The following is a 25,230-nucleotide window of genomic DNA, read 5'->3' on the forward strand; positions in this document are numbered from 1 at the left end:
TTTAAGATTTATTGCAGACAAGGTTTTCCTATGTACTCTAGGGGTAGGGTACGGATTGTCAGAAATGTAGGCCGTAGAAAAATGTGCCATGGACTTTCTCAGGAATCGAAAGCTATATATCAACTCTTCAGGGTTATTTCAGATATATGAATAATGTTCAGAAAGATATCTGAAAGATTCGCCAGTTAGCTCAGTCCAAGATCCGAAAGGCCCGAACAAGGACTGTGCTCTGTGACTATTCTAGAGGGCCATATATCATACAAAGGTGGATAGGAGAGAAGGACCTGTTATAAACTCACCTGAAACACTACTTTTATGATACCATTTTTCTGTTTTTGCATTAGTAAATTGGGCCCAAAGAGAGCAGCATATTTACCTAGTTTATGACAGCAGAGGGTTTCCTGTAAGATGCGGGCTTGAGATAAATATAGAGCTAGTGTGCTCCAATAGGTGAGCCCCCAGTGGTAGGGCAATATACAAAATGGAGGTGTTTTAGTTCTAGACAGGCTACTGGGTAAAGAGCTCTGCTTATTTATTTACCATTTTCTACTGTCCAAGGATGGGGATCCCTGACTCCTTCAATGGAACCCCAAAGGCTCTGTGGATTATAGTTGATCTAGTTTAGGAAACAAGTCAGATTATTTTATATAAATGATATTAAGCACATGCATGACTGTCGAGAAGGTCCATGTGAATCCTACATAGAATCTTTTATACAATCTGCATAGTTCTGAAGCTGCTGTTAGTGAACTCATTCAGTCATTCATTGAACACCTATCTGAGCATCAACTATGTTGAAAGCTTTCTACTTGTCATGTTAGATCTTGCAAAGTGGAATTGCCATAGACTATTTTAAACAATTTTCCTTATTCTAATAGAGAGGGGAAACATAAATATGTTTTAAGATATAAAGTAAGTTGGGAAGCTGATATCGCAGAGTTCAAGAAGGAAGGGAATGTTTTTAAATCAATTGTGGTAACAGTAGTACAATATTGCTTGATGTAATTGAACAATGGAGTGATATTATATCTGTATTTGCTCCTAATAAAGTGGTTTTGAAAAACTAAAGTTCTGTAAAAGAAATAGTGAAAATACCTGTAAAATGTTAGAAAGAATAATCTTAATTACTTCTGAGGAATTAGAGACAATATTGTGGAATTTAGAAGCAATGCCGTGGAAAAGGTGACATTTGAATTTGTCCTGAGGAATTGGAGGAGGAGTGATTTGAACTTAGGTGACTGTAAGAAAGGCATGGAACTAGTTTCCTACTTCCTGTGACTTCATAAAGCCAATGGAGAAATAAACTCAACCTCATCCCAACGCCGATTCTTAGGAGGATTGAAATCAGATATGGCTCCAGGTTTCTATATTTTTTACAATTCTGACATCAGCTACTCCTCCCTCCCCCCATGGCACTCCTTACATAATTTCTAGTTACAATAATGTACTACAATGGTCACTTGGAAATTGCAAATTATAGACCAATATCACTGATATTACATGCAATTAAGTAATCCTGAAGTTCATCCAACACTATTGCAGAAGTGTACAGGTTCAGACTGGATTCAGAAGAGGACATGAAACCAAGGGTCCCATAGTGGCAGTCAGATGGATCTTGGCTGAAAGCAGAGAATGGTTTACTTGTGTTTTCTGGACTATGAAGAGGCATTTGACTGTGTGGATTTTCACAGAGAATGGAAATTCCAGAACACTTGATTGTGCTCATGTGGCACTCATACATGGATCAAGAGAAAGTTGTTCAGACAGAACAAGGGGATACTGTATAAATTAAAATCAGGAAAGGTGTGTGTCAGGGTTGTAACTTTTCATCATATTTATTCAATCTGTGTGTGGTGTAAATCAACCAAGATGCTGGATGATATGAAGAAGAATTCAGCATAAGTTTTGGAGAAAGGCTTATTAGCAACTCGTGATGTGAACATGGCACAACCTTGCCTGCTGAAAGTGAAGACTTGCTGATAATGATCAAGGATTGCAGCCTGCAGTGTGGATCACAACTCTCTGTACGCAAACAAAAATCTTCCCAAATGGACCAGTGGTAGCCCAAGTTATTAATAAGCAAAGTGATTAATAAGTTATTAATAAGCCAAGTTATTAATAAGTGGGCTTAGCCATCGATCTTGTGATTAACTATCCAGCATTCTACACACGGCACCACCAGGGCTCTTTTAAGGGATAGATCGCTCACTGCCAATTCAGTTCTGATTCATAGACCTTGGTAGAACTGCCTCTGTAGATTCCTTCCTTCCTTCCTTCCTTCCTTCCTTCCTTCCTTCCTTCCTTCCTTTCTTTCTTTCTTTCTTTATTTCTTTCACTTAAAAATATAATTTTATTGAGGGTTCTTATTGTTCTTATAACATTCCATACATCCATTGCATCAAGCATATTTGTACATATATTGCCGTCATCATTTTCTAAATTTTACTTTCTATTTGAGACCTTGGTATTAGCTCCTCTTTTTCCCTCTGTCCCCCCTCTCACCCTTGTGAACCTTGATAAATTATAAACTATTATTTTCATATCTTACACTGACTGCTCTCTTCCTTCACCCATGATTCTGCTGCTCATCCTCCTGGGGGATGGGGTGGTGATTATATGTTGATCATTTCGATTGGCTCCCCGTTCCTCCCTTTCTTCCCCTGCTCTCTTTCCCCACCCTCCTGGTATTGCTACTCCTGGATTCCATATGTCATGAGCTCTTATCTGTACCAGTGTACATGCCCTGATCTAGCCAGAACTGAAGGCAGGACTGGGGTCATGATGGTGGGGGGTGAGGAAGCCTCCAGAATAGAGGAATATTGTGTGTTTCATTGGTTGCATACTGCACCCAGGCTGACTCATCCCTTCTGTGTGACCCTTTCATGAGGCAATACCCTATTGTCTACAGATGGGTTTGTGGTCTCTGATCCAAACCCCCGGTTCTCAACAATACACTTTTTGTTTGTTTGTTTATAACTCTAGCCATAGCTTTGCTTCCTAGAACTTTCCTCTGTTTCCCTTTACCTTCCTTCTGCTCCATCATCACATTCACCCTTCTTCTGCCTCTGTCATTCCTCCCAGCTAGATTGCTGCTGTATCTACAACAGCACTGGACTCTCTATGGCCTACTCATTGTTGCTTTTAATTCCCTAGTTTTAATTCCCTCCTTTCCCCTGCCTCCTTCTCCCTCAAGCTCTCTCTGGTCCATTACTTTCTCCTTGAGCTTGCTTCCCATGCCTATCTTATATGGGTAGGCAAAACAACAATAACAAACAAAAGGGAAAGGGGGAAAAAGATTGACTAAAAAGAGAAAAAGAAGAGAATAAAGTAGTACCCCCCCTCCCCCGCAAAAAATGTGAACGCATACATAATTGCAGGTGTGTCTGCTGACCTGTATGACTATCTCCCCACTGGTCCTGGGGGTTCCAGAACTGCACCTCCTAGCCTGAAGTCTATGTTTGGGGATTGTGTGGCTTGGCTTTGCTCTTGTTGCTGATCTGCTATGTTCCCTTCTTGATGTGCCCCTCTGTGGGGGTGGAAAGACCAGACTCAGTCCCCATCACGTGTCCCCAGTATTGTCCTCTGTAGCTCCTTATGGGAGCAGAAAGTCTCATCTTTCTGCCTTACAGATAGAGAGGAGTTAGAAAACTTAGGGGTTAGAAAACTAAAGATAGATGACGATGAACCTACTGCCAGTGTGTCATTGCTGACTCTTAGCAACCTGCTGTGGTTTTCTGAGACTGTAACTGTTTATTGTGGTAGAATGCCCAGTATTTCTCCAGCAGAGTGACGGTGGCTTTGAACTGTGACCACTGGGATCACTGCCCAACAGGTAACCACTAAGTTATCAATATATCTATATATATATATATATACACAAAATAGTCTTTGCCTTAGTACGTGCATGTATGAAGCATATAGAGGCATGAAGAGACAGATCAGGAAAGAATTTCAGCAAATTGCACAGGAATAAAGGCACAGAAATCACTGAGTACCAGAACGAAAACGTCAAGGCTTTTTCTAGAAGCAAGAAGGCAGGGCTGAGAACGTTGGCTCTGCAAATGACAAGTTTGAAGTTATGAGAAAATAAATCTGTATAAAGATCACCTTGAAGTCATCGAAATGAGAAGTAATGAAAAGCAGAGTTTTACTATTAGCAGTGGCGATGAAAGGATGAGACAGGTATAAGAGATAAAATAAAGCAGATGTGAAAGAGGCTGAATATTAAATATTGGAAGCAGACATAGGTAGGACTTTCTCTATTTAAAATCATTTGCTAACTTTCAAATAAAAGTTATTCACTGTTAGCTTTTAGTTCTCTCTTTTAACTCTCTTCTCAAAGAATGGTATTTTTTTTAATTTCAGTAAGAAATTTTACAAAACAGGAAAATGTGAGAATAACAAATTAACATAAAGCAAACTGGTTATTTGTGAGTTTGGGGAATATCTTGTCATTTCAATCAACTTTGCACGTGTTGTTAAAACCACGGACGATTCTTGCCGCTTTTCTCCAGCTCTAACGCTGGCACGCAGGGCAGGTAAAGGTGTGTTTGATTTCCTTGGGGCAGATGAGAGTTCTGGTCGCCAGGTCTTGCATCCCGTGACCCGTGGGAGAGGGAGCACTGCCCCATGTCCAAGCTGTGATGTCTGGGAAGTAGGTGCCTCATCTTTCTGTCAGGGAGCCGCTAATGGGTTCAGACTGCTGACCTTTTGATTAGCAGACAAATGCATAAGCACTACACCATCAGGGGTCAAAAATAGAAACTTTGATTGGAAGTGAAATATATAACTAATTATACAACAGAAATCAATTTATATTTATCAACTGTTCCCTTCTAATTAATCTAAATGCTTCCGGTCTACTATTTCACAGATGCTGTCAGTGTAAGTGGAGTCCCAAAACATTGCATATATCATGGATTATTTTCTGCCCATCTTTAATCTGGTGTCAAAAATCCAATCTTTCCGATTTTAGCACATTATATGTGCATACAGCACTATACATGATTTAAGAGTACATGGGGTATATTCCTTCCTCTTGAGGATTTGTTACAATATAAAAGACAGAAAACAATTAAGAATTCAAATGATTACTTAGCAATTTTAAGAGGATTTCAAGTAAGGCAAAGGTCGAAGTAGCGTGAAAGGCTTCCAGAGGAGATAGTGCAAATAAGCATGCATCTTTCTTTAGTCTTTTCACAGCAGACCAGCTCCTGCTTCTCGACGGTACTTACAAAGTCTACCTGAGAGATAGAGCGATGGAGCCACCCCAGAGGGGAGATTTGATCATTTACTTGTGCTTGCATTGAAATGACTGTACATTTTTATCCTCCTTGCAGCCCCTTCTAGTACAGTAGTGGAGAAGTGTGGGACCATAGAGAACAGCTATCCCGCCCCTTCCATCTCACATATTTGAAGTGGATCACAGTGTCTTGCACAGTTGTGTGAGAATTGAACCAAATTCTTCAGGCATTTCTATAGATGCCATTTTAGGAGGTCTCTATAGTATATGTATGGCTACCTATGGATATAGTACAACTAACTTGCTCTCTATGTCTTATGATTTTCCAGGAAAGAGGACATTTGAACTTATAGGTCTGCCAAATGGAGGGGACATTTCTGTCTTGGAAGTTTTGGTTATTTATTTATTGCAGTAGAAGAAGAAAAATTTTTTAAACTCTGTTGGTGTAGTTGTGTCCTTCCTGAAAACGACCTGGCCACCTCCTCATTCAAGGGGTTGTGGGTCTGTAAACTGCTTCAAATCTAGTCTGACAATTAGAGTTAGATTGCCATCACCTGATAGGAATAGTTTTACTTGTCCAGATCAAACATATACGAAGTAGGTTTCCCATTTATTTCACTCCTACAATCACGCTGCCTCAGTAGTCAGTATGCCTCCATAAGTCCATATGAGTCAAAGTAACCTGATGACTACTTTGTCTCCGACGTCCATTGCTGTGGTAGCATCACCTTGTCTCTGTTGGTGAAGTGCTGTCACTTGGCCCCATTATAGTGAGCCAAGTCAGCCCTGTGAGTGTTAGGTGTCTGAAGTCCATTGAGCAGTTCTCTCGGTCAAATCTGACTTCTATGAAATAGCAATTACCGTAGTTTCAACAATGCTAGGGATTCCTTCACAAATTTGTTTTTCACAATTGTGGTCAAAGGAGTATCCTTTGAGTGTGTCACGTGTGACGTTATGGGTCTGCCATGGTAAGTCCACTCTAGAACACCAATTTCCCCACGCCTTTGGACACCGACTCCTACAGCATCCCGTAGTACGGATAGTGTTTCAACCTAACTTATTACAGGCCCTGTCTCAACCCATGGTTCAGTGAACCAACCAAAACAAATTAAAAAACCCAACCTACCAGCCAACCAACCCAACAAACAAAAAGGGTTAGGACATTTCTTAACCTGTCAAGCTGAAGTACAGCAAGGAGCGTCTGTTTAGTGGGCCCAGATCAGCAAACTCAGATCATCCGACTGCATGCTTCTGGCACCACCATTCGGCCCTCACACCTCTTCTCCAGGTTTCTGTTTGCACGTGTTTCAAGTTCGCACAGTCATACTGTACCTTTAGAGACTCGCTGTTACTTAAGTCTGGTTCAGGGGATGCTCCCGGGGAATACCCCACAGTGCTGTGTAAAGTATGATCCTCAGGCAATTCTCCTGACCCGTTGTGGCAGTTTAGATTTTATGTCAACTGACACCTGTATGACAATGTAGGGGTGGAGCCCAACTTGTTCATCAGGTCACAGACAGATGAAGCCACCTTGGAAATCTTTTTTAAAAAATATTTTTATTGGGGCTTATACAACTCTTATCACAATGCGCACATACATCAATTGAGCAAAGCACCCTTATACATTCATTGCACTCGTCACTCTCAAAATTCACCTTCCACTTGGTTCCTGGAATCAGCTCGGTCTCCTTTTTTCCCCTCCCCCTCCCTCTCTGCTCCCCCCTTCCCCCTGGTCCCTTAATAGTTTATAAATAATGATTTTATCTTATCTTACACTGCCCGGCGTCTTCCCTCACCCACCTCCCCATTGTCCATCTCCCAGAGAGGAGGTTGCACATAGATCTCCAAGATCGGTTCTCCCTTTCTACACCCCCTTCTCTCCTGGTGCCGCCACTCCCACCGCGGGTGTTGAGGGGTTCGTCAGTCCTAGATTCCCTGTGTTTCCAGATCCCTACAGCACCGCTGTACATCCTCTGGTCTAACCAGGTCCGCAAGGTAGAATTGGGGTCATGATAATTGGGGGGAGGAAGAGTTCAGGAAGCAGAGGAAAGTTTTGAGTTTCATTGTTGCTACACTGAACCCTGAGTGACTCATCTCCTCCCCACTACCCCTCTGCAAGGGATGTCCAGCTGTCAACAGATGGGCATTGGGTCCCCATCATGCACTCCCCCTCATTCACAGTGATGTGATTCCCACCACCCCACCCCACCCCGCCTTTGTAGCAAACAAGTGGCCATCTAGCCCAGAAGCAACAAAGCCCACACGGAAGCAGCACACCAACATGGGTGATCGTGAAGGGCAGAGGAGACCAGGAAATCTTGTTATAAGAGATATACTGGAATGACTCCACTCTTTTACCCTTTGCCTTCCTTCTCTCTGGGACTCTGCGTCTGCCTCCAGGGCAGCCCAATGTGGGACACTGACCTCGAGAGCTCCTGGCGCCCTGTCATGTTTCCACTGACCTTGGATTTGCAGGGCACTGCACCCACTGGCCTGTGATCCCCCTGCATCTTGCTTCACCTTTCTGCTTCCTCAGCCTGCGGCTACATGAGTCTGAAGACAGTGCCCAGCAAGCACCAGACCCATGGATTTGAATTGGACTGGGCTTGAATATCTTCTTGGTGTAAAATTACTTTTCAATATAAAGGTCTTTCTTATACATATATGAGGGTCACTAGTTTTGTTTCTCTAGACCATTCAGCCTAACATGCCAGTGTGTCCCCAGATGGATGATGCGATCCACTGGGGGACCCTAGACTAATCCAGAGGGATTTTGGGCCTTTGTAAAAAACAACAACACAGGATTACCAGCACGAATGGGGGCAGAGTTGTCAAGACCTTGAGGCCCAATCCGACTTGAGAATCATTTTGGAAAACTCACCATTATAATTTTGTTTCTCTAAAATCACTCCTGGGCTCAAATGTGTCACACGGGGGTCAGTAAAGAAACAAAATCAGTGACACTTACAGGTGTGTGTGTGTGTGTGTGTGTGTGTGTGTGTGTGTGCGCGCGCAAACTGATATGAAGAAAATAGCCCATATTCAAAAAGCACAAAGAACTCTGGCCTGAAAGAAGTACAACCGGAATGGTCCTTAGAGGCAAGACTAGCAAGACATCATCTCACACACTTTGGATATGTTATCAGAAGAGACCAGGGACTAGAAAGGGACATTACGCTGGGTCAATAAGAGGTGTGGCGATAAAGAGGGAGACTGTATGCAGAATGGATTGACAGAGTGGCTTCAACAGTGGGCTCAAACATAACAACAATTGTGGGGATGGCACAGGACCAGGCAGTATTTCCTTCTGTTGTACATAGGGTCACTTGACATCTAGCAACAACAGGAACAACATAAGCCTATGTAGGACCTAGACCCAGCAAAAGACAAACAAGCTTCCCACAGCCTCTGCGTCCACAGGAACTCAACCACACCCCCGGGGACTGTCGTCATTGCGTTAGACTTGCGACCCGAGGAAGAGGACTGCATTCCACTGTCCTCTACGGCAGACCGCTGCCCACAGCAGATCCCATTTTTGAGTTGATTACATTGTGTTAGGGCGTATCGTGGGGATTCCTGCCCAACCACTTAGAACCCTGGCCCAGCCAAATTGACAATAAATCTTAACGGTGACAACTATACATATTCTATTTGTCACAGCTAGTATCCTCTAATTAGTTTGCTTACATTTCATGAATGGCAAAGGTGGAAATACCAATTGGAAAAATATGTAAAATATTTTCATATGTATGTATTTCTTCTTAGATAATACTAATTATCTGGAAATCTAGATCTGAGAAGGATGGTTGTGTTTGCATTTAAGTTTATTCCCATGACAGTAAAGAACAGGACTAGAGGTAGTTTACAAATAGTCAGTTTACCAGTGACTAATGACGGATAATTTAAAATATAAAGCTTCTAAGAATGAGTAAAGGGGAGCCCTGATAGCATAGTGGTGACTCATTGGGCTGAGAACTTCAGACTCAGCAGCTCGAAGCCACCAGTTGCTCCCTGGGAGAGAGCTCTCAATGGGCACTCCTTCAATCCCTGGACACTTGTGACTGGAGAACACTTTCAGTGCAGCTTGAACTTCCTCCATCAGCACCATTGATTCTTGATGATGCACTACCTCCTGGAATACTGGAAAATCGACTATTTTGATTAATTCTTTTTGATACATTGACTGAATCCTTACTCTCTTCTTTTGATGACCCTGCATCGTTCAATCTTATGCACAGAGAATCTTTCAAGATTGCAATGTGAGGCTTGACTTTTTTCTTGAGTTCTTTCAGTTTAGGATATGTTGAGTGGGTTCTTCCTTTTTGATTTTCTAACTCTAGGTATTTTCACATTTCGTTATAATGTTTGCTATGTCTCCTCGAGCTTCCTTACTACATTTTATTTTTTTTCTCTTTGACTTCATCATTTCTTCCATTTTCAAGAGCAAGACTCAGAGTCTCTTCTGACATCAACTTTGATATTGTCTTTTTCAATGGCCTTTTCCTTTATCCGTGAATAAGGTTCTTGGTGTCCTGTAATGCCTCATCAGATAACCCGTCATTAGTGTTCAGTGTGTTCTGAGATGTTCAATCTACTCTTGACATGTTCTTACACTTCAGGCGGGATATCTTCAAGGTCATGCCGTATTTTGGCGCCCATGGACTTATTTTCATTTTCTTCACCTTCAACTTGAATTCACATGTGAGCGTTTGGTAGTTTGTTCCACAGTCCGTTCCTGGCCTCATTTTACCTGCTGATATTGAACTTCTCCATAGCTGTTCTACACAGACATAGCCAATTTGGTAAAAAACAAAGCAACTTCCTGCCATTAAATTAATCTTGCCTCATAGTAACTCTGTAGGGTAGCATTCTTGGTAGAATTCTTCATTTTGTTCATCACTCACTCTAGCGTTGCCTCTGTGGCTTTCTGAGGCTATAAATCTGTACAGGAGCAACAGGCATCACCTTTATCCCACGCTAGTGGGTCCACACGTTTTGACTTGGGTGACGTGGAAGACTTCATATTCTAAGAGGGATCCTGGAAAAAGAAACAACGATGGAAGCAGGCAAAAGACCTAGATGAGTTGCAAGTGTTTTCTCCTGCCGACATCATGTTGAACCTCCTTCTCATTGTAATTTGCCTTTCATTTCATTCAGCTGGACACTTGTCTACCCATTAGCCGGGAGGAATATGACTCTTTTCCTTCCTCGAAAGACGTATACCCTCAGAAACCCAAAGAGGCAGTTCTACTCTGATGATATACATAAGAGAGAGGTTTGAAAAATTGATGAAGGCAATATATGCAGTCCACGTATATTCTGGACTATAAAACCCAGAAGAACACAGAGCTATATATAGTAAGTTGATAAACACTTGTAGAAATATCCATACATTTGTATGTATGCATGCATGCTCTTTAGTGTGTGTGTATTACATGTCAACGCACATATAAGTATACATAGTTCCATAAGCTTTTATGATGCTTAAAACTTTGTCAACTAGAGTTCTTAGGGAATTAAGCCAGAGAGAGAATGACTGGAAGGATTTTTTTTTTGCGATCATACAAGATGAAACATAACTTTCACCACTTGGCATACAGAGGGTAGAGGTAATTCTTTACACACATATAGTAAATACCATTGTCCCCAGGGTCCTGGCATTTATAGCATTCGGCTTTTGTCCTGAAATATTCTTGTCAAATTTTGTAATCAGACTTAAATTTACAATAATTTTTAAGTGGCTATGAGTATCAATCTTATTGTTTCTTGGATGAAGAGAAAAGAAAAATAAAACAAATTAGGTTAAATAATTTATTTACATTTTCAAGATGAAATTTGGACTTGTTAGGGTATGCTGTTCTTTAAAAGATTCATGGAAAATGGAATTAAAAGATAGTGGAATTTTTCCAACAACTTTTTAAGCCCTCTCCTATCTCTGTGCATGTAGATATAAATGAACAAAGTGAGAGCAGATTTATTTATTTTAATGAGTGGACTCATGTGATGATGGAGCAAGTTAAAAATGGCATGTACTCATTAAGTTGAAGCCATGACAAGAGCTTTGCAAGCAGGAACACAAATGTCCCCAATCCAATGGAATAACGTCTCCGTGAGACAAAGACCTGGTGATGTCGTGGGCTACTCTTTGGACTGTTTATTGCAAACGTGGCCATTCACACCCAGCAGCCAGTTCCCAGCTGGAAGATGAGACTCCCTGCTCCTGTGAAGTGTATGGCTTTGGAAACGCCAGGTAGCAGGTCTACTGTCTTCCCCAGGCTGGCAGAGGGCTGTTTTAGTGTGAGATAGCATCATATGAAATAGGCTCTACACATTCAAAAGCATAAATCACAGTCACAATCACATGGATTCTTTGACTATAAAAAAACAAACAAACCCCCTTTAACAGTGAAAGTGAAAGCACAGAATAACAATCACTGCAATTCTGAGAAATTTGCCTTACTGATGCAGCAGAAGATTTCCTCAGGCACTTAGCTCTACCATGACAGATTGTACCTGCACCTTGTTCGAAGGTGGTATTATCCAGTCATGGTTTCCATTTATATTTTTGACATGCTCAGTCTCAAACTGAAGTCACGTTGCCTATCTTCAGCTCCCTAAGCCTCATAGAAAACTGTAGGTTTCCTCTGATTCTCGTTTTTCTCTATGATTCAAACATAACTTCACCACTCAACTCCTCTGACCCTCTGCTTGATGCTCACAGCTCCCAGAGGGCTGTGCTCCACACATTGTTCGTGTATTTGCTTTCCGGTTAAGGTTTGACACCTACAGCAAATGAGCAAGCCCTCCCTCTTTCTTATCCGGCCACCACAATGTCCTTTAGAACAGAGATGTCCTCTCTTTGCACTCACCTAGAAATAGCTAAAGATTCCTCTTAGGGCCAGTTAAAATATTCTTCCTCTCTCAGCCGCCTCCATTAAAACGTCTCATTGAATTTTGGCTGCATTTACTACTTCTAAAAATAGCACTCTTACTTAACACCCCATTAAGTATATTCCCGTAGACACATACTCCCTTAAAATTAAAATAGGTGTATGTAAGTCAGAGGAAGCCCTTTCTCTGCCCATAAGAACTGTGTCGTTGCTCACAAAACCTGGTCAAATCCATCTCTTGAGGTAGCTTCCTTCAGAATCTTTGCCACCATGTCATCCCAGTCTTTGCAATCTTCCCAGGCAGACGTGAAAGAATGTTCTCTGGGTCTCTGCATTGCATTCCCGGCTTGCTTCTCTCTGAGGTAGTGGTGCAGCAGTCATTGCAGAGCCCCATTCAGCCGACTCCGGCAGAACCTTGTCCTACCTGGGCAAATTCCATCCAAGAAGGCAGGTTTTCCAAAAATGCTCCTACTCTGGGGTTCCAAATAGACAAGAATTTAAGGGACAAGTATACAAACACAAACATTTGTATGCATATACAAGCAGCAGTATATGCCATTTGAAATGCTCCACAATATTAGGTGTGCACACACACACACAAAACATGGATTTGTATGCCTATCAGCCTCCAGAATATCAGGTGCTAATTGAGCCCAAATAGGAATTTTGTGATACCAAATTTTACTTTGTATTGATATACAAACATTGCTAGACCACGCAGGGATTTCTTATGACAGTGGCGTTCTCAGAAACTCTCGCCTCTTTCTTTAGCACAACACAGCCATGTCCTGCCAATTGCCGAAGTCAGGGAGGCAGCAGCGCCTTCCTGGGAACTCTTGTCCCTCTCACTCACCCCTGCTGAGCTTTCTGGAACCCTCCTCTCCTCTCACTCCCCCCTACTGAGCTTGCCAGAAATCTTCTCCCTCTCACTCACCCCTGCTGAACTTGCAGGAGCAGAAGTCACCCCTTTAATCCTCTCAAGCCTTTCCAGTGCTTCTCTGTGGCTGGGATGAATTTACTGGCCCGCAATTTTCTGGTGTTACTGGTTTCTCACAGTGCCATTTTCTATTCTTCTGGGATGTGGTCTGTCTAAAGTCCGCTTTTGAAAATGTCAACAAAGGCTTTTCTTTGCTCGACCTCCTTGCTCCTCCACGCTCATTTGCTGAGAGGCACCTGAGCTCGCTCTTGGCACCTTGTCGATTTCCTGAACAGCTAACCTTTCTGTAATGATAGGAACGCCGCCACGTGGTAATCTGTGCATTTCTCAGGCCATCATCCCAGGGCTTGCTTTGGAGATTCATTTACGTTGTGTCTCGAAGATGCTGGAATTCAAGTCTCTGGGGGGAGCCCGATGGACGGCCCAGGGCCAGAATTTCAGCTAATGAGGAACATTCGCAATATAGATCGATACTTCTTTTTCCTCATCGATTAAAATTCCAATATTTTGAATTGGCCTAGATAAGGAGATACAAGTAATTATAAGATTTCTTGCCTTGTTTAATATTTTGTCTAACAAAATTCTTTCCGTTAGCTTTGGTAAGAAGAAACTTTGCAAACACCCTTCGTTGTTCCTAGCAGGCAATGAAGCATGGACAGCTCTGGCATCTGTGTCAGTGTGAGATACCTGCAAACAGGACGGCCACAGGATGAACTAAATAAGAGCAGAGGCCAGGGGGCCAGATCATCGGGTTCAAATCCCAGCCTAGTCATTTCTTACTGCACCATTTATTTTCCTTAGACCGTTTTTATCTTTTTTATCAGTGCCTCAGATTTTTTAATTTGTCAAAGGACTATAATGATATCAGTCTTACTGGATTTAAATAATAAGAACAATGCATTACCTATTATTATTATCAATATTTTTCTTGAAAAATATTTTATGACACAATATTCTTAGATGTCCACATTTCTTTACTGAATTAAGTATTTCTAAAGGCCTGCCTCTTCTTTGATTATATTGTCACAGCTTTGGTTATAATATCTCGGAGGATAATTTTTCGTGATTAGGAAGATCTACTGGGTTGCGAGAGATAACCGAATTGCTTGCCTAAGTGTCTGCCACCAAGGAGGGTAAGGCATTCTAGACACATGTTATTGGCTTCATGGAAAGTCCTCTACCTAGCCATGTTTCAGTCTGGCAGTAGGGTTTTAGTCTGACATTGTTATTAGGTAAATCTCCATCTGGAACAGAATTTGATACAAATTCTGAGGGTTGACAGAATATTTGGTTATTGGTTATTCTTTTCGGTGAGTTTTCTTCCTAGGTGTCATTCACACAATACAAAGATACGGTTTAATACCAGTCACCTAGCTATATCTGCTAATTGATAGGAGAAAAGAGAGAGATATTACCAGAGTCACATTCCAGAAGTCATTGGGAGAACGGAGACAGAGGCCCAAATAAACTACTCTTTGTAAGCAGTATGGGATATCTATCAAGTTCAGTGGCGTTCCTTCCCCATGTTCAGTTAGCTTACCCATAGACTCAACTGGGCTACTGTCCTTCCTATAAATAGCAGGGGATGATGCTTTCAAAGTTAACATTGAGGTTTCCCCTCTTCTATCATTCAAAAGGCTGAAAAAAAGGGAGACTTTATGCTACCACACTTTCTTAATTCTCAAAAGGTATTTATTTTTCTCACTTCTGTTCTTGACTTACCCTATTGCTACTGTTATGTGACTTGACTGCTTTCAGCTTCTGATACCTCATTTGCAAAGTAGATGTATTGATGTCCATGTTGACCTGACCACAGGGATGCCCATCACATGACAGGGGAGCATTTTGGAGACAGAGTCTGCATGAGAAGTCTGTTTTCCATTTATATTAATCATGTGAAATCCAGATGCTGTAAAATCTTGTGCTATGATTCATTTTGTATCCAGCTGCTGGAACTGCACTATTCGTGGAGTAGTCTGGATTATGTCCTTCCATTTGAAGAGGAAAGTCACTAAATGGTGTGGAGAATAATAGACTCTTTTTCTGAAAAGCTTAGTGTTACCTTGGCCAGCATGGAGAAAGGAGCACATGAGCCCCTGAATGATTAGAACTCTTTAATCCTGGAAGGATGGCCTTTTTATCAATTACATTTTAAGCTTTATGTGTGAAGAACTGTATTTCAGTAACTAAACCTCTATTTAATGGCTTTCACAACCTACAGAAAGTCAGCAAAAGGCATGCCTGGTGTCCGAGATGAAATAGCGTCAGGTCATTGATGGAGACTGGCTTCTATCTGGGGGACGTTGGGGTGGGTGGGAGTTCTTAAAATAGCAGTGTTTCATTAAGTCTACTTAGAGTGAAGGGTCTGAGGATCTGTAGTGACCTCTTTTTTTTCCTGAAAGGAGTATATTTTAATAGGCTTTTTCCTGTCTGTGGTCCCTAAAAGATTTAGCCTCTGGCTCCCTGCCTGAATTGCTGCGTTTTATAAAGGAAAGGATTGATTACATGCTTCTTCTAATTCTGTTTCTTAAATTCTCTTTCTCCCTTTTCATACAGAGAATGAGAAAGATATTTGAGTCTCATTCTATTGAGATATGGGTAGTCTTCAGGGCAGACATTGTATCATTGGATTTTTACTAACCTCTTCTGGGTTTGCCAAGCCTTCCTCTTTTTACTCTGTGAATATCAAAGTTTCTTATTTTTCGCTTTGGAAAATGATACTTTATAAAATTGTTATTTCCTAGCCAGTGTTGTTTCCTAGCAGTACAAGCAGTAGGAAGGAAACAGAGCTTCTTTTTGGAGGTTTGTGGGGTGGGAGGCTTTCTCAATTGAACTGGATCTACAATTTGTATCAAAAAAGATAGATATACTGTGGCCCTTAACATATGGCAGTCTCTATGAGGAAAAACCTCCTCCTTGACCTTTGTTTTTACCATGTACCCTCACTTTGCTCTACCAATATATCTTACGTAAATTCCATCTATCCTTAATGCTTCTCCTAAGACGTCCTTTTCCATGAATATGTTCAAACAGTAATCCTGCCTGTCCCACCACAGTGATTATCACTATTTAAATGTACTCATGATCCTGAATGCTTTCTCCCTTATAAAGACTCTAAGCTTAATCAGAGTAGGGACTGTGTATTTGCATCCTTTTACTCCTAATGCTGGTCACAGTGACTGAGAGATAAAAAGAAATTCCATTAATATATTTAAATTAATGAATGAGTATAATAATATCATATGATAATACTTCTTTATGCCTGGCGTTGAACTCAATGCTTTAAGGCATCATATTATTAAATCCTCATAACTCTACATGACGGTATTTTTAAACAGATAAAAACACAAAGTCACATAGTCAAATTATCAAAGCACTAAGAACTATCTTAATTTTTCTTGAATTTAGACTTCTAGGTCCATGATTTGAGTAATCCATCCAGGTCATTTGCCCATAAACTGTCCATTTGAATCTGGAGTTCTTAAGGAACTGGCATGTCTGGAGTCACCTTCAGTTAAACAGTTGCCCAGTAAACAGCTTTGCAGAGGCCATTTTGCCTTATTCTGTTTTGGAGAATAATCTCCATAAAGCTTGTTTGCAGGAGCAAGAACTTCAAGGTCTGAGGGGAATCTGTGATTGAAGATATGTGATCTGCCCTTAAAAGACTCAGTTTTCACAGCCGAGTGGAACTATACAAAATTTCTTGTTTTCAACCAAAAAAGATAATTTCATGTGCTTCAACCTAGTACACATCCAACAATATATTTGTTGAATAAGTGGGATGACCCATCAATCAATGTACATTTACTTAAAAATATATATATAGCTATAAATTAGTATTCAAAAAAAGGGGAAACATTTTGTGTAACATCAAGTTACTTGATTCATCTTATTATCTGTTCAATCAAATTTGTGTATTTAGACATAGCCTCAGAGGTATAAAATGCTAGGAAAATAATGTTTCTAGATCATTTGTCCTTTGTTGAAGAAATGGCCATTACAAATACCAAGCATCAGTAACACTTTATCTACCATCTAAAATCAGCTCCCCTTCATTTCTTTTTCCAACTTTATGAATATGTTAATTTAATGTACTTTTTAAAATGTTCTGTGTCGACGCAAAGGAATTCTTTTAACTTATTTGTTTATTTTCCTTTCCTTTTCCAACTTGATAGAAATACTAGATTTATATACTACTTTAAATGTTGTGTGTTGACTCAAAGGGATTCTTGTAAATAATTTGTTTATTTCCTTACACTTTATAATCTTTTCTGATTTGACCTTTTTATTTATTTCCAGCAGGCGTTACCACTCTATTTGCATCCTCATCTCACCGTTACTTTTTCTCCCTGCTGCTTTAGTGATCAGAGACTGCATCTAGGATGAAATTGAAAAAAAAAATTGCCCTGAAATTCTAAATAAAGCTAAATAGATATACAACCATAGACTACTCCCTTTCACCCACATCCCCAATTCCCAGTCCTTCCCTGGCACACTGTCTTCTGCTAATCATTCACAATATCTTCAGTGTTGATTATTCATTTGCCGCTGTCCTGGGGACCACATGTTTGGTCTTCACAGGATCCAAAATGATTCTGGAACACACGGCAGCAGTTATAAGATGTTTGCGCTTCAACCAAAAAGTGGTCCCAAAATCTATATGCAAAATATAGTTTGTATTCCTGAAGATGCTGTGGCATTGACTTAATTATGCTTTCCAACATTCATGAAATTAAAACTTCAAATTAAACATCTCATTAATGTAGCTCCTTTGCAATTCACCCATTTGTTTCAAACATGATGAAGAGAGGGAATTATGCATTTCAGAAGGCACTTGCTCACAATACCAACTCACAGTTATTTGAATGTCTCCGGAAACGGAACTGCAAAGCCTGCTGTGGGAAGGGTGTGGAATATTGGGAGTCAACCAAGTGAGTAAACATGAAATGGAGGATTATCCCTATTTGTGAAGAAATTCATTCCAGCAAGAAATTGAATCAGGGGCTTCTGCATTTAAACATGGTGGTCTACTGAGAAAACTAGGAAACTGATGGAATATGGTTTTTTAGATGAGAAATACACTAGACTATGAGACAGCCTCATCTAGGGCAGAGGTTGTCAACCTGTGGGTCGCGACCCCTGTGGGGGTTCAAATGACCCTTTCACAGGGGTCATCTGATGCACACCAGTAGCAAAATTACAGTTATGAAGTACCAACAGAAATAATTTTGTGGTTGGGGGTCACCACACATGAGGAATTGCATTAACGGGTCACGGCATTAGTAAGGTTGAGAACCACAGGTCTAGTGGCCTGACAACTAGTCCAGGAGTTAGAGATCAGAAGTTAAATAAATTCCAGTTCTGTTACTTTCCAGGTTTAAATAATTTCTTATAATTCAGCCGATCCCTATAGCGCTCCTCCTTCTTTCAGATCCTGGGCCAAGTGTAGGGAGCATTGCTCACACAATTACCTCTTTCTATACTGCAACACCAAGCCTTCCTCTGCTCCGGAATAGTCTATCAACATACACACATGTGATAGTAGCTTCTAGCTTAAAACCTGGCCCTGACACACACACTCTATTTACAAGTGCATTTTCACTTTTCCACTGCCTCAAAACTTTTGAAAAATGTCTGTGTCTTCTATCCATTTCCCCACCTTCCGCAGTCCCCACAGCCCACTGTCACGGGATTTTAGATATGGAGAATATCAAAATGGGGAAGACTCAGATAATGGAGTCATCCTGGTGTGGTTCAAACCAGGATGGTAACCATAAAGCAGATTATTTGATGTCTCTTTGCCTCTGTTTCTTCCAAAATAGTATTAAATAAAAATTGCATTTAATTTGTAGGGTATTTGGAATAACATACAAATTAAAGTACTTATATGGTACACAGGATACTCTTTGTAAGTCGTTGTGTTTCTTATAATAGGTCTTTACTACTCAACTCGGTTCCCGGATGGTTACACAGTTACACGAACTTCTGCTAACTAAGAGGTTTCCCCTTCTAGCCCTCTCTGCTTCTCCACAGGAATTTCATGGGACATTTCTCTCATGACTGTGAATTGAAAACGGAGTCACTATGAATTGAAACCAGTGTGCATTTGAATTATGGCATGGGCAAAGAATATGGAAAGAACCTTGGGCAAAAGGACAAATGGCTCTATCTTAGAAGAAGTATGGCCAGGGCATGCCTTAGAGGCCAGAGGCAAGTCTTACATACTTTGGACTAATTGTCAGCAGAGCCTAATATCTGAAGAGGGCATCATGCTTGGTAAAGCAGAAGGGTAACGAAACAGAGGAAGACTCTCGAATATATGTTTTGATACAGTGTCTTCAACAATGGGCTCCGCAATTGAGAGTGTGGTCCAGGGCCGGACACTGTTTCATGCTGTTGTGCAAAGAGTTGCTGTAAGTCAGCACTGATTTGATGGTGCCTAAACACAGTAGCAGGAATTGAAAATATACTGGATGGTGTCTGCCAACTATGACTCGCAGAAACTAGTGTAGTCAAGGTGCCCATTCTGGCATATCTAAAAGTCACAAGTGGCCGTCACAATAGCATCATATTTAAACTCTCAAAGTCATTCAACACCGTTGATAATTCCTTCCCACTTGAAACACTAGGTGAAAATATCTAGGAAAATTGGAAACCATCAAAAATGAAATTGAACACATAAATATCAATATCCTAGGCATTCTTGGGCTGCAGTAGACTGGCATTGGCCACTTTGAATCAGAAAACCATGTAATTTACTATGCCAGGAATAACACAATCAAGAGTAATGACATGGCATTCATTGTGAAAAAAAAACATTGCACAATCCACCCTGAAGTACACTGAATACTACTGTGATAGGATTACACCTCTCTGCTTTCAAGGAAATCCAATCAGTACAACTATTACTCAATTTTGTGCAGCAACCAAAAAGCTATTAATAAAGAAATTGTAGGGGAGGGGGAAGAAAAAAAATTTTTAAATAAAGAAATTGTAGAATTCTACTAATGATTTCAGTCGGGAAATTGATCAAACATGCAACCAAGATACACTGATAATTACTGGCAATTGGAATGCAAAAGTTGGAAGCAAAGAAGAAAGAACAGTAATTGGAAAATATGGTTTTGGTGATCTCATGATAGAATTTTTCAAAACCAATTACTTGTTCATAACAAATACTTGTTTTCAAGTTTTGCTGAACATCATCCAACAGTTGCAGCAGTGCCTTGATGGGGAACTGCCTGTGGTTTGGGCAGGAATGGGAAAACAACTTGGAACAAAAAGTATCATTGCTGATGTCAGATGGACCTTGACGTAAAGCAGAGAATACCAGAAAGATGTTTGTGTGTGTGCTTGATTATACAAAGGTATTTGACTGTGTGAACCATTACAAACTATGGGTAACCTTGAGGTGAATAGGGATTTAGAACGCTTCATTGTACTCATGTGGAACTTGTACATGGACCAAGACACAGTTGTCAAACAGAACTAGGGAATATTCCGTGGCTTAAAATCAGGAAAGGTGAGAGATAAGATTGTATCCTTTCACCACACATGTTCGACCTTTTGCTGAGCAAATCAACAGAGAAATTGACTCATATGAAGAAATAATGGCAGCAAGATTGAAGGAAGGTTTATTAAGAACTTGCAATGGGCCGGTGACACAAACTTGCCTGCTGAGAGTGAGGAGGATTTGAGGCACTTGTTGATAAAGATCAAAGATTTCAGGCTACAGTATGGATTATAATTTAATGTAAAGAAGACCAGACTAATAAATAAATACTAGAGTCTTCACAATTGGACCAATAGGTAACAAACATCCTGATAAATGGAGAGAATGTTGAAGTTATCCAAGATTTACTCTTCATAGATCCACATCAGTGCTCGTAGACAAGCAGACGAGAGATCAAAAGTTGTATCGCATTAGGGAAACCTACTGCACAAGACCTCTTTCGAGTACTGAAAAGCAAGGACATTGCTTTGAGAACTAAGGTGCCTCTGCCCCACACCATGGTATTTTCAATTTCCTCATATCCAATTGAAAGTTGGACATTGAATAAGGAAGATTGTAGAAAGATTGTTGTGTTTGAAGTGTGGTGTGTGAGGAAAATGTTGAAAGGACTGCTACAGACTGCTAAAGAACAAATCAGTCTCACTTGGAGGAAGTATGTCCGAACGCTCCTTAGAAGCGAAGATAGCCAGATTTTTGTCTTACATACTTTGGACATTTTGTCAGGAAAGACAAGTCCCTGTAGAATGACCTCATGCTTGGTAAAGTGGAGTGGCAGCGACAAAGAAGAAGGCTCTCAACAAAATAGATTGGCACAGTGGCTGCATCTTAGGAACAATTGCAAGGCTGAGGAGGGACCAGGCCGTCGTTCCTTCTTTGTATATCGGGTCTTAACAGCTCGGGACCACCCGATAACACTTGAAATGCTCTCTTGTCTCATCTTCCAGTGCACTACCTTTTTAGTTCCTTTGATTTCTCTGACTATCATTTTGAATCTCTTCTCTTTTTTTACTTCATTTCTTTTTTTTAATCACATTATTAGGGACCCATACAACTCTTATCACAATCCATGCATACATCAATTGTGTTCAGCACATCTGTACATTCATTGCCCTCATCATTCTCAAAACATTCCCTCTCCACTTAAGCCCCTGGCATCAGGTCGTCATTCCACACCCCCTCTCCACTGTCCCCTCCCTCATGAGGCCTTGATAATTTATAAATTATTATTTTGTCATATCTTTCCCTGTCCGACGCCTCCCTTCTCCCCCTTTTCTGTTGTCCATCCCCCAGGGAGGAGGTCACATGTAGATCCTTGTAATCGGTTCCCTCTTTCCAACCCACTCACCCTCTACCCTCCCAGTATCGCCCCTCACAGCCCTGGTCCTAGAGGAGGCGTCTTCTAATAGCACTTTCTCCTCTATCTTAGACCGCCTTCATTTTTCTTTCTGTTCCCTCTCCCTAGGTAATTTTATCTATCAGAGATTACAACAGAGAAAAGCTAGCTGCTGATAGCTTATATCAAATATTAGGGCCAGTAAAAAATGCTACTAGGACTCCAGTTCAAAACTGATATAAATAGTTCTTTGTAAGCAGTGGGTGTCTGCAAAGAAGGACTAGTAGAGTTCTCTAGGGCTCATTAGGTTACCTGCAACAGCAGCAAAAAGGTCCAACCACAATAGTGATTTCTTATGGGGTCGACTGGGCCAATTCTCTTTTAAGAGGTCAGCTAAAAAGGGGATGGCGATGGTTTTAGAAAGGACAATCATGTGGGCTTAGTATGGAGAAGTTTTAAGAAATTAGAAAACTACATTGGTTCAGCTTTGAATTGCTAACGGTAGGGTTAGTGGTTCAATCACAACAGATGCTCCACAGGAGAAAGAGGGCATTTTCTGTACAAATTTATGGTTTCAAAAATTCTATGGAATTTATCTATTCTATCTTACTGGGTTTCTATGAGCCAGAACCAATTCAATGGGGGTAGGTTTCATTTATACTTGTTATGGAACCATGATAACACAGTATTTAACCAAAGGGTCGGTGATTGAAACCCATTATCTGGAGAAAGATATGACAAGGGGTTTCAATAATGACTACATCCCAGGAAACCCAGTTGGGTAGCTCTACTCTGTCATTGAGAGTCATCAAGAGTAGGAGTTGACTCAACTTGGGGAAGGAGTTTGGTAAGGTTCTACTTGGTGTTAAGAGTCCTGATGATGCACTGGTTACTTGCTCACCTTCTAACTGAAAGGTTGGCCATTCCAGTCCACTCGGCATCCTATGGAACAAGAGCTGGTGATTTGTGCTTGTAACGATGATAGCACAGAAACCTCTATAAGGCAATGCTACTCTGTCACATGAGTTAGAATCAACTGGATAGTATCTAAATGGCAACAACAATAACATGTTACATGGTGCTCAGGTGAGCCAGATGGTTACATTCCCTGCCTTCCCTGGGCTACTAGTTTAATTGAGGAGAAAAATGATAAAGAACATTTTAATAAAGGAAAGAAATAGGTATGACAGGAAAGAAATAGAGCCATAGGAAACAAAGAAAATAAGCACCTAATTAGGTTTAAGAAGAGAAGTAAATCAGAGGATTATTTCTTGGTAGAGTAACATTCAAACAATTAAAAAATACCTGATACCATATTGCTTACCATTGCCTATAAGATAAAGAGAATTATTTTAGTTCCATTTGCTTCCTGTGCCTTAGAATGAGCATCGCCATCTACTCTGCTACTTAGGCTAAAACTGTTCCATCTTTCAGCCATCTCTCTTTCTCATCCTCATTTCAGATCTGTTACCACACATCGTCAGTTCCATGTCTATCCACCATTGCCTTGAAGCCTATCTCAACTGAGAGCAACTTTATTGGTCTGCATAGAACTATTTCATAGGATGACAAAGGCTGTAATATTTGTGGAAGCTGATAAATCTTTCTCACAAAGAATGGTTGATAACTTTTTAACCGCTAACTTTTCATTTAGCAACTGAGTGTTTAACAATCAGACATCAGGGCTCCAACCACCTCTATAGAAACCTATAATTTATTCACTATTTTTCTTTGTTCTCCTATTGGTAGCTTCTCAGTTCATAGCCTTTCATAAAGTCTGGCCTCCTCTGCTGGGAAAAGTGTTATAAACAGAGTTTAGCTCTGCTGAGTGATTGGTGACTGCCCTAGTCTTTTGTGCATCCTCAGTCAGAAAAGAGAAGTCATAAATATGACTTTGATGGAGGTGTGGTCTTTGCCTTCTACAAATCATACCCCCAAGGAAACAAAAGATGGGAACTTAAGACACTCCCTCTACTAAGGAAGGGACACAAAATATATTCTGCCCTAAACTTCGCTCACTCCTATAACAGATAACTCCTTCCAAATGGGATTATAACTAAATATGTACAGGCTGGAACTTACAATACATCACCAAAGGGAAGATGATTGCTATAAGGGAAACATTAACTAATTAAGTGCATCTCACAGGGACTGTTGGAAGAACAGACAAATCTGTCTTGAAGAACTACAGCCAAAATGTCCCTTATAAGAGAGGATGAAGAGACATGTCTCATAGATTTTGGACGTGTTGTCAGAAGAGATGAGTCCTTGGAGAAGGACATCATGCTTGGAAAAGTAGAGAAAGATCATCAAGGAAGTAGACTGTCATGATTGTTGCCATAAAGAAATTGAACATAGAAGCAATTGTGAGCGAGGGGCAGGGCAGGTCGTTGTCTTTCTCCGCTGTACATCATGTCACTATGAGTTGGAATCAACTAGACAACATCTGGCAGTAACACCAACTTGTGGAAAATACTCTGTGCCAAGCTACAAGATTTTCAGAATTGCCTTGATAATTCATACTTTGGTGTACTTCGTCTGTCAACCTTACTCTTTCTTGATTGCTGACAATGAGTATCATATACTCTTACCTGTCCTGCAAAATGCTCACAGTGTTGTGGGTGCTCTGAGAATATTTATGTGAAATTCCACCTTGATGTCGTGTTACAGGGAAAGTGCAGATGTCATAGACAGGGACAAGATTTCCGAGAGACATTCACAGGTTGTGCCTAATCTTGGCCTTCCTTGCAGTGGTCTCATTTGCAAGCCTCTCTAGAGCTATATTAAAGGGTGCTTTTCAGGGCAATATGGAACTTTCAACTGGGATTGTGTGCCTGTGGTTTCATGGTTTATGTTTTAAGAGTTAAAACAAACAGGAAAAAATAAAGTTGTCAAGGATTTCATTTTGCTTGGATCCATAGTCAACAATCATGGAAGCTGGAGTCAAGAAATCAGATGGCATGTTACATTGAATAAATCTCCTGCATGAGACCTCTTTTAAAGTGTGAAGAATTAAAGAGCAAACATGTCATATGGAAGACAAAGGTATATCTGACTCAAGCCATAGTCAATTGTCTCATATGTATGTGATATGAATAAGGAAGACCAAAGGTTTTTTCGCTTAATTATGGTCTTGGTAGAGAATATTGAAAGTGCCATGGACTGCCAAAAGAACATACTCTCAGAAGGCATCTATCGGCATGCTGCTCAGAGGCACAGATGGTCAGACTCAGCACAGAGAGTACGAGGTTCTCTGGCCCTGTTATCAGGAGAGTTCTGTTCCTGGAAATGGACACCACACTCAGTGAAGTCGAG

At 40.7% G+C, this 25,230-nt stretch overlaps 1 protein-coding gene across 1 annotated transcript in view; it reads left to right on the top strand.

The window, feature by feature from the left end:
* The window catches only part of TNNI3K (TNNI3 interacting kinase), a 305,113-nt gene that overhangs the window by 165,133 nt on the left and 114,750 nt on the right, over nt 1-25,230 (top strand).

This window comes from Tenrec ecaudatus, chromosome 1 (genome assembly GCF_050624435.1).
Source record: "Tenrec ecaudatus isolate mTenEca1 chromosome 1, mTenEca1.hap1, whole genome shotgun sequence".
Taxonomy (NCBI): Eukaryota; Metazoa; Chordata; class Mammalia; order Afrosoricida; family Tenrecidae; genus Tenrec; species Tenrec ecaudatus.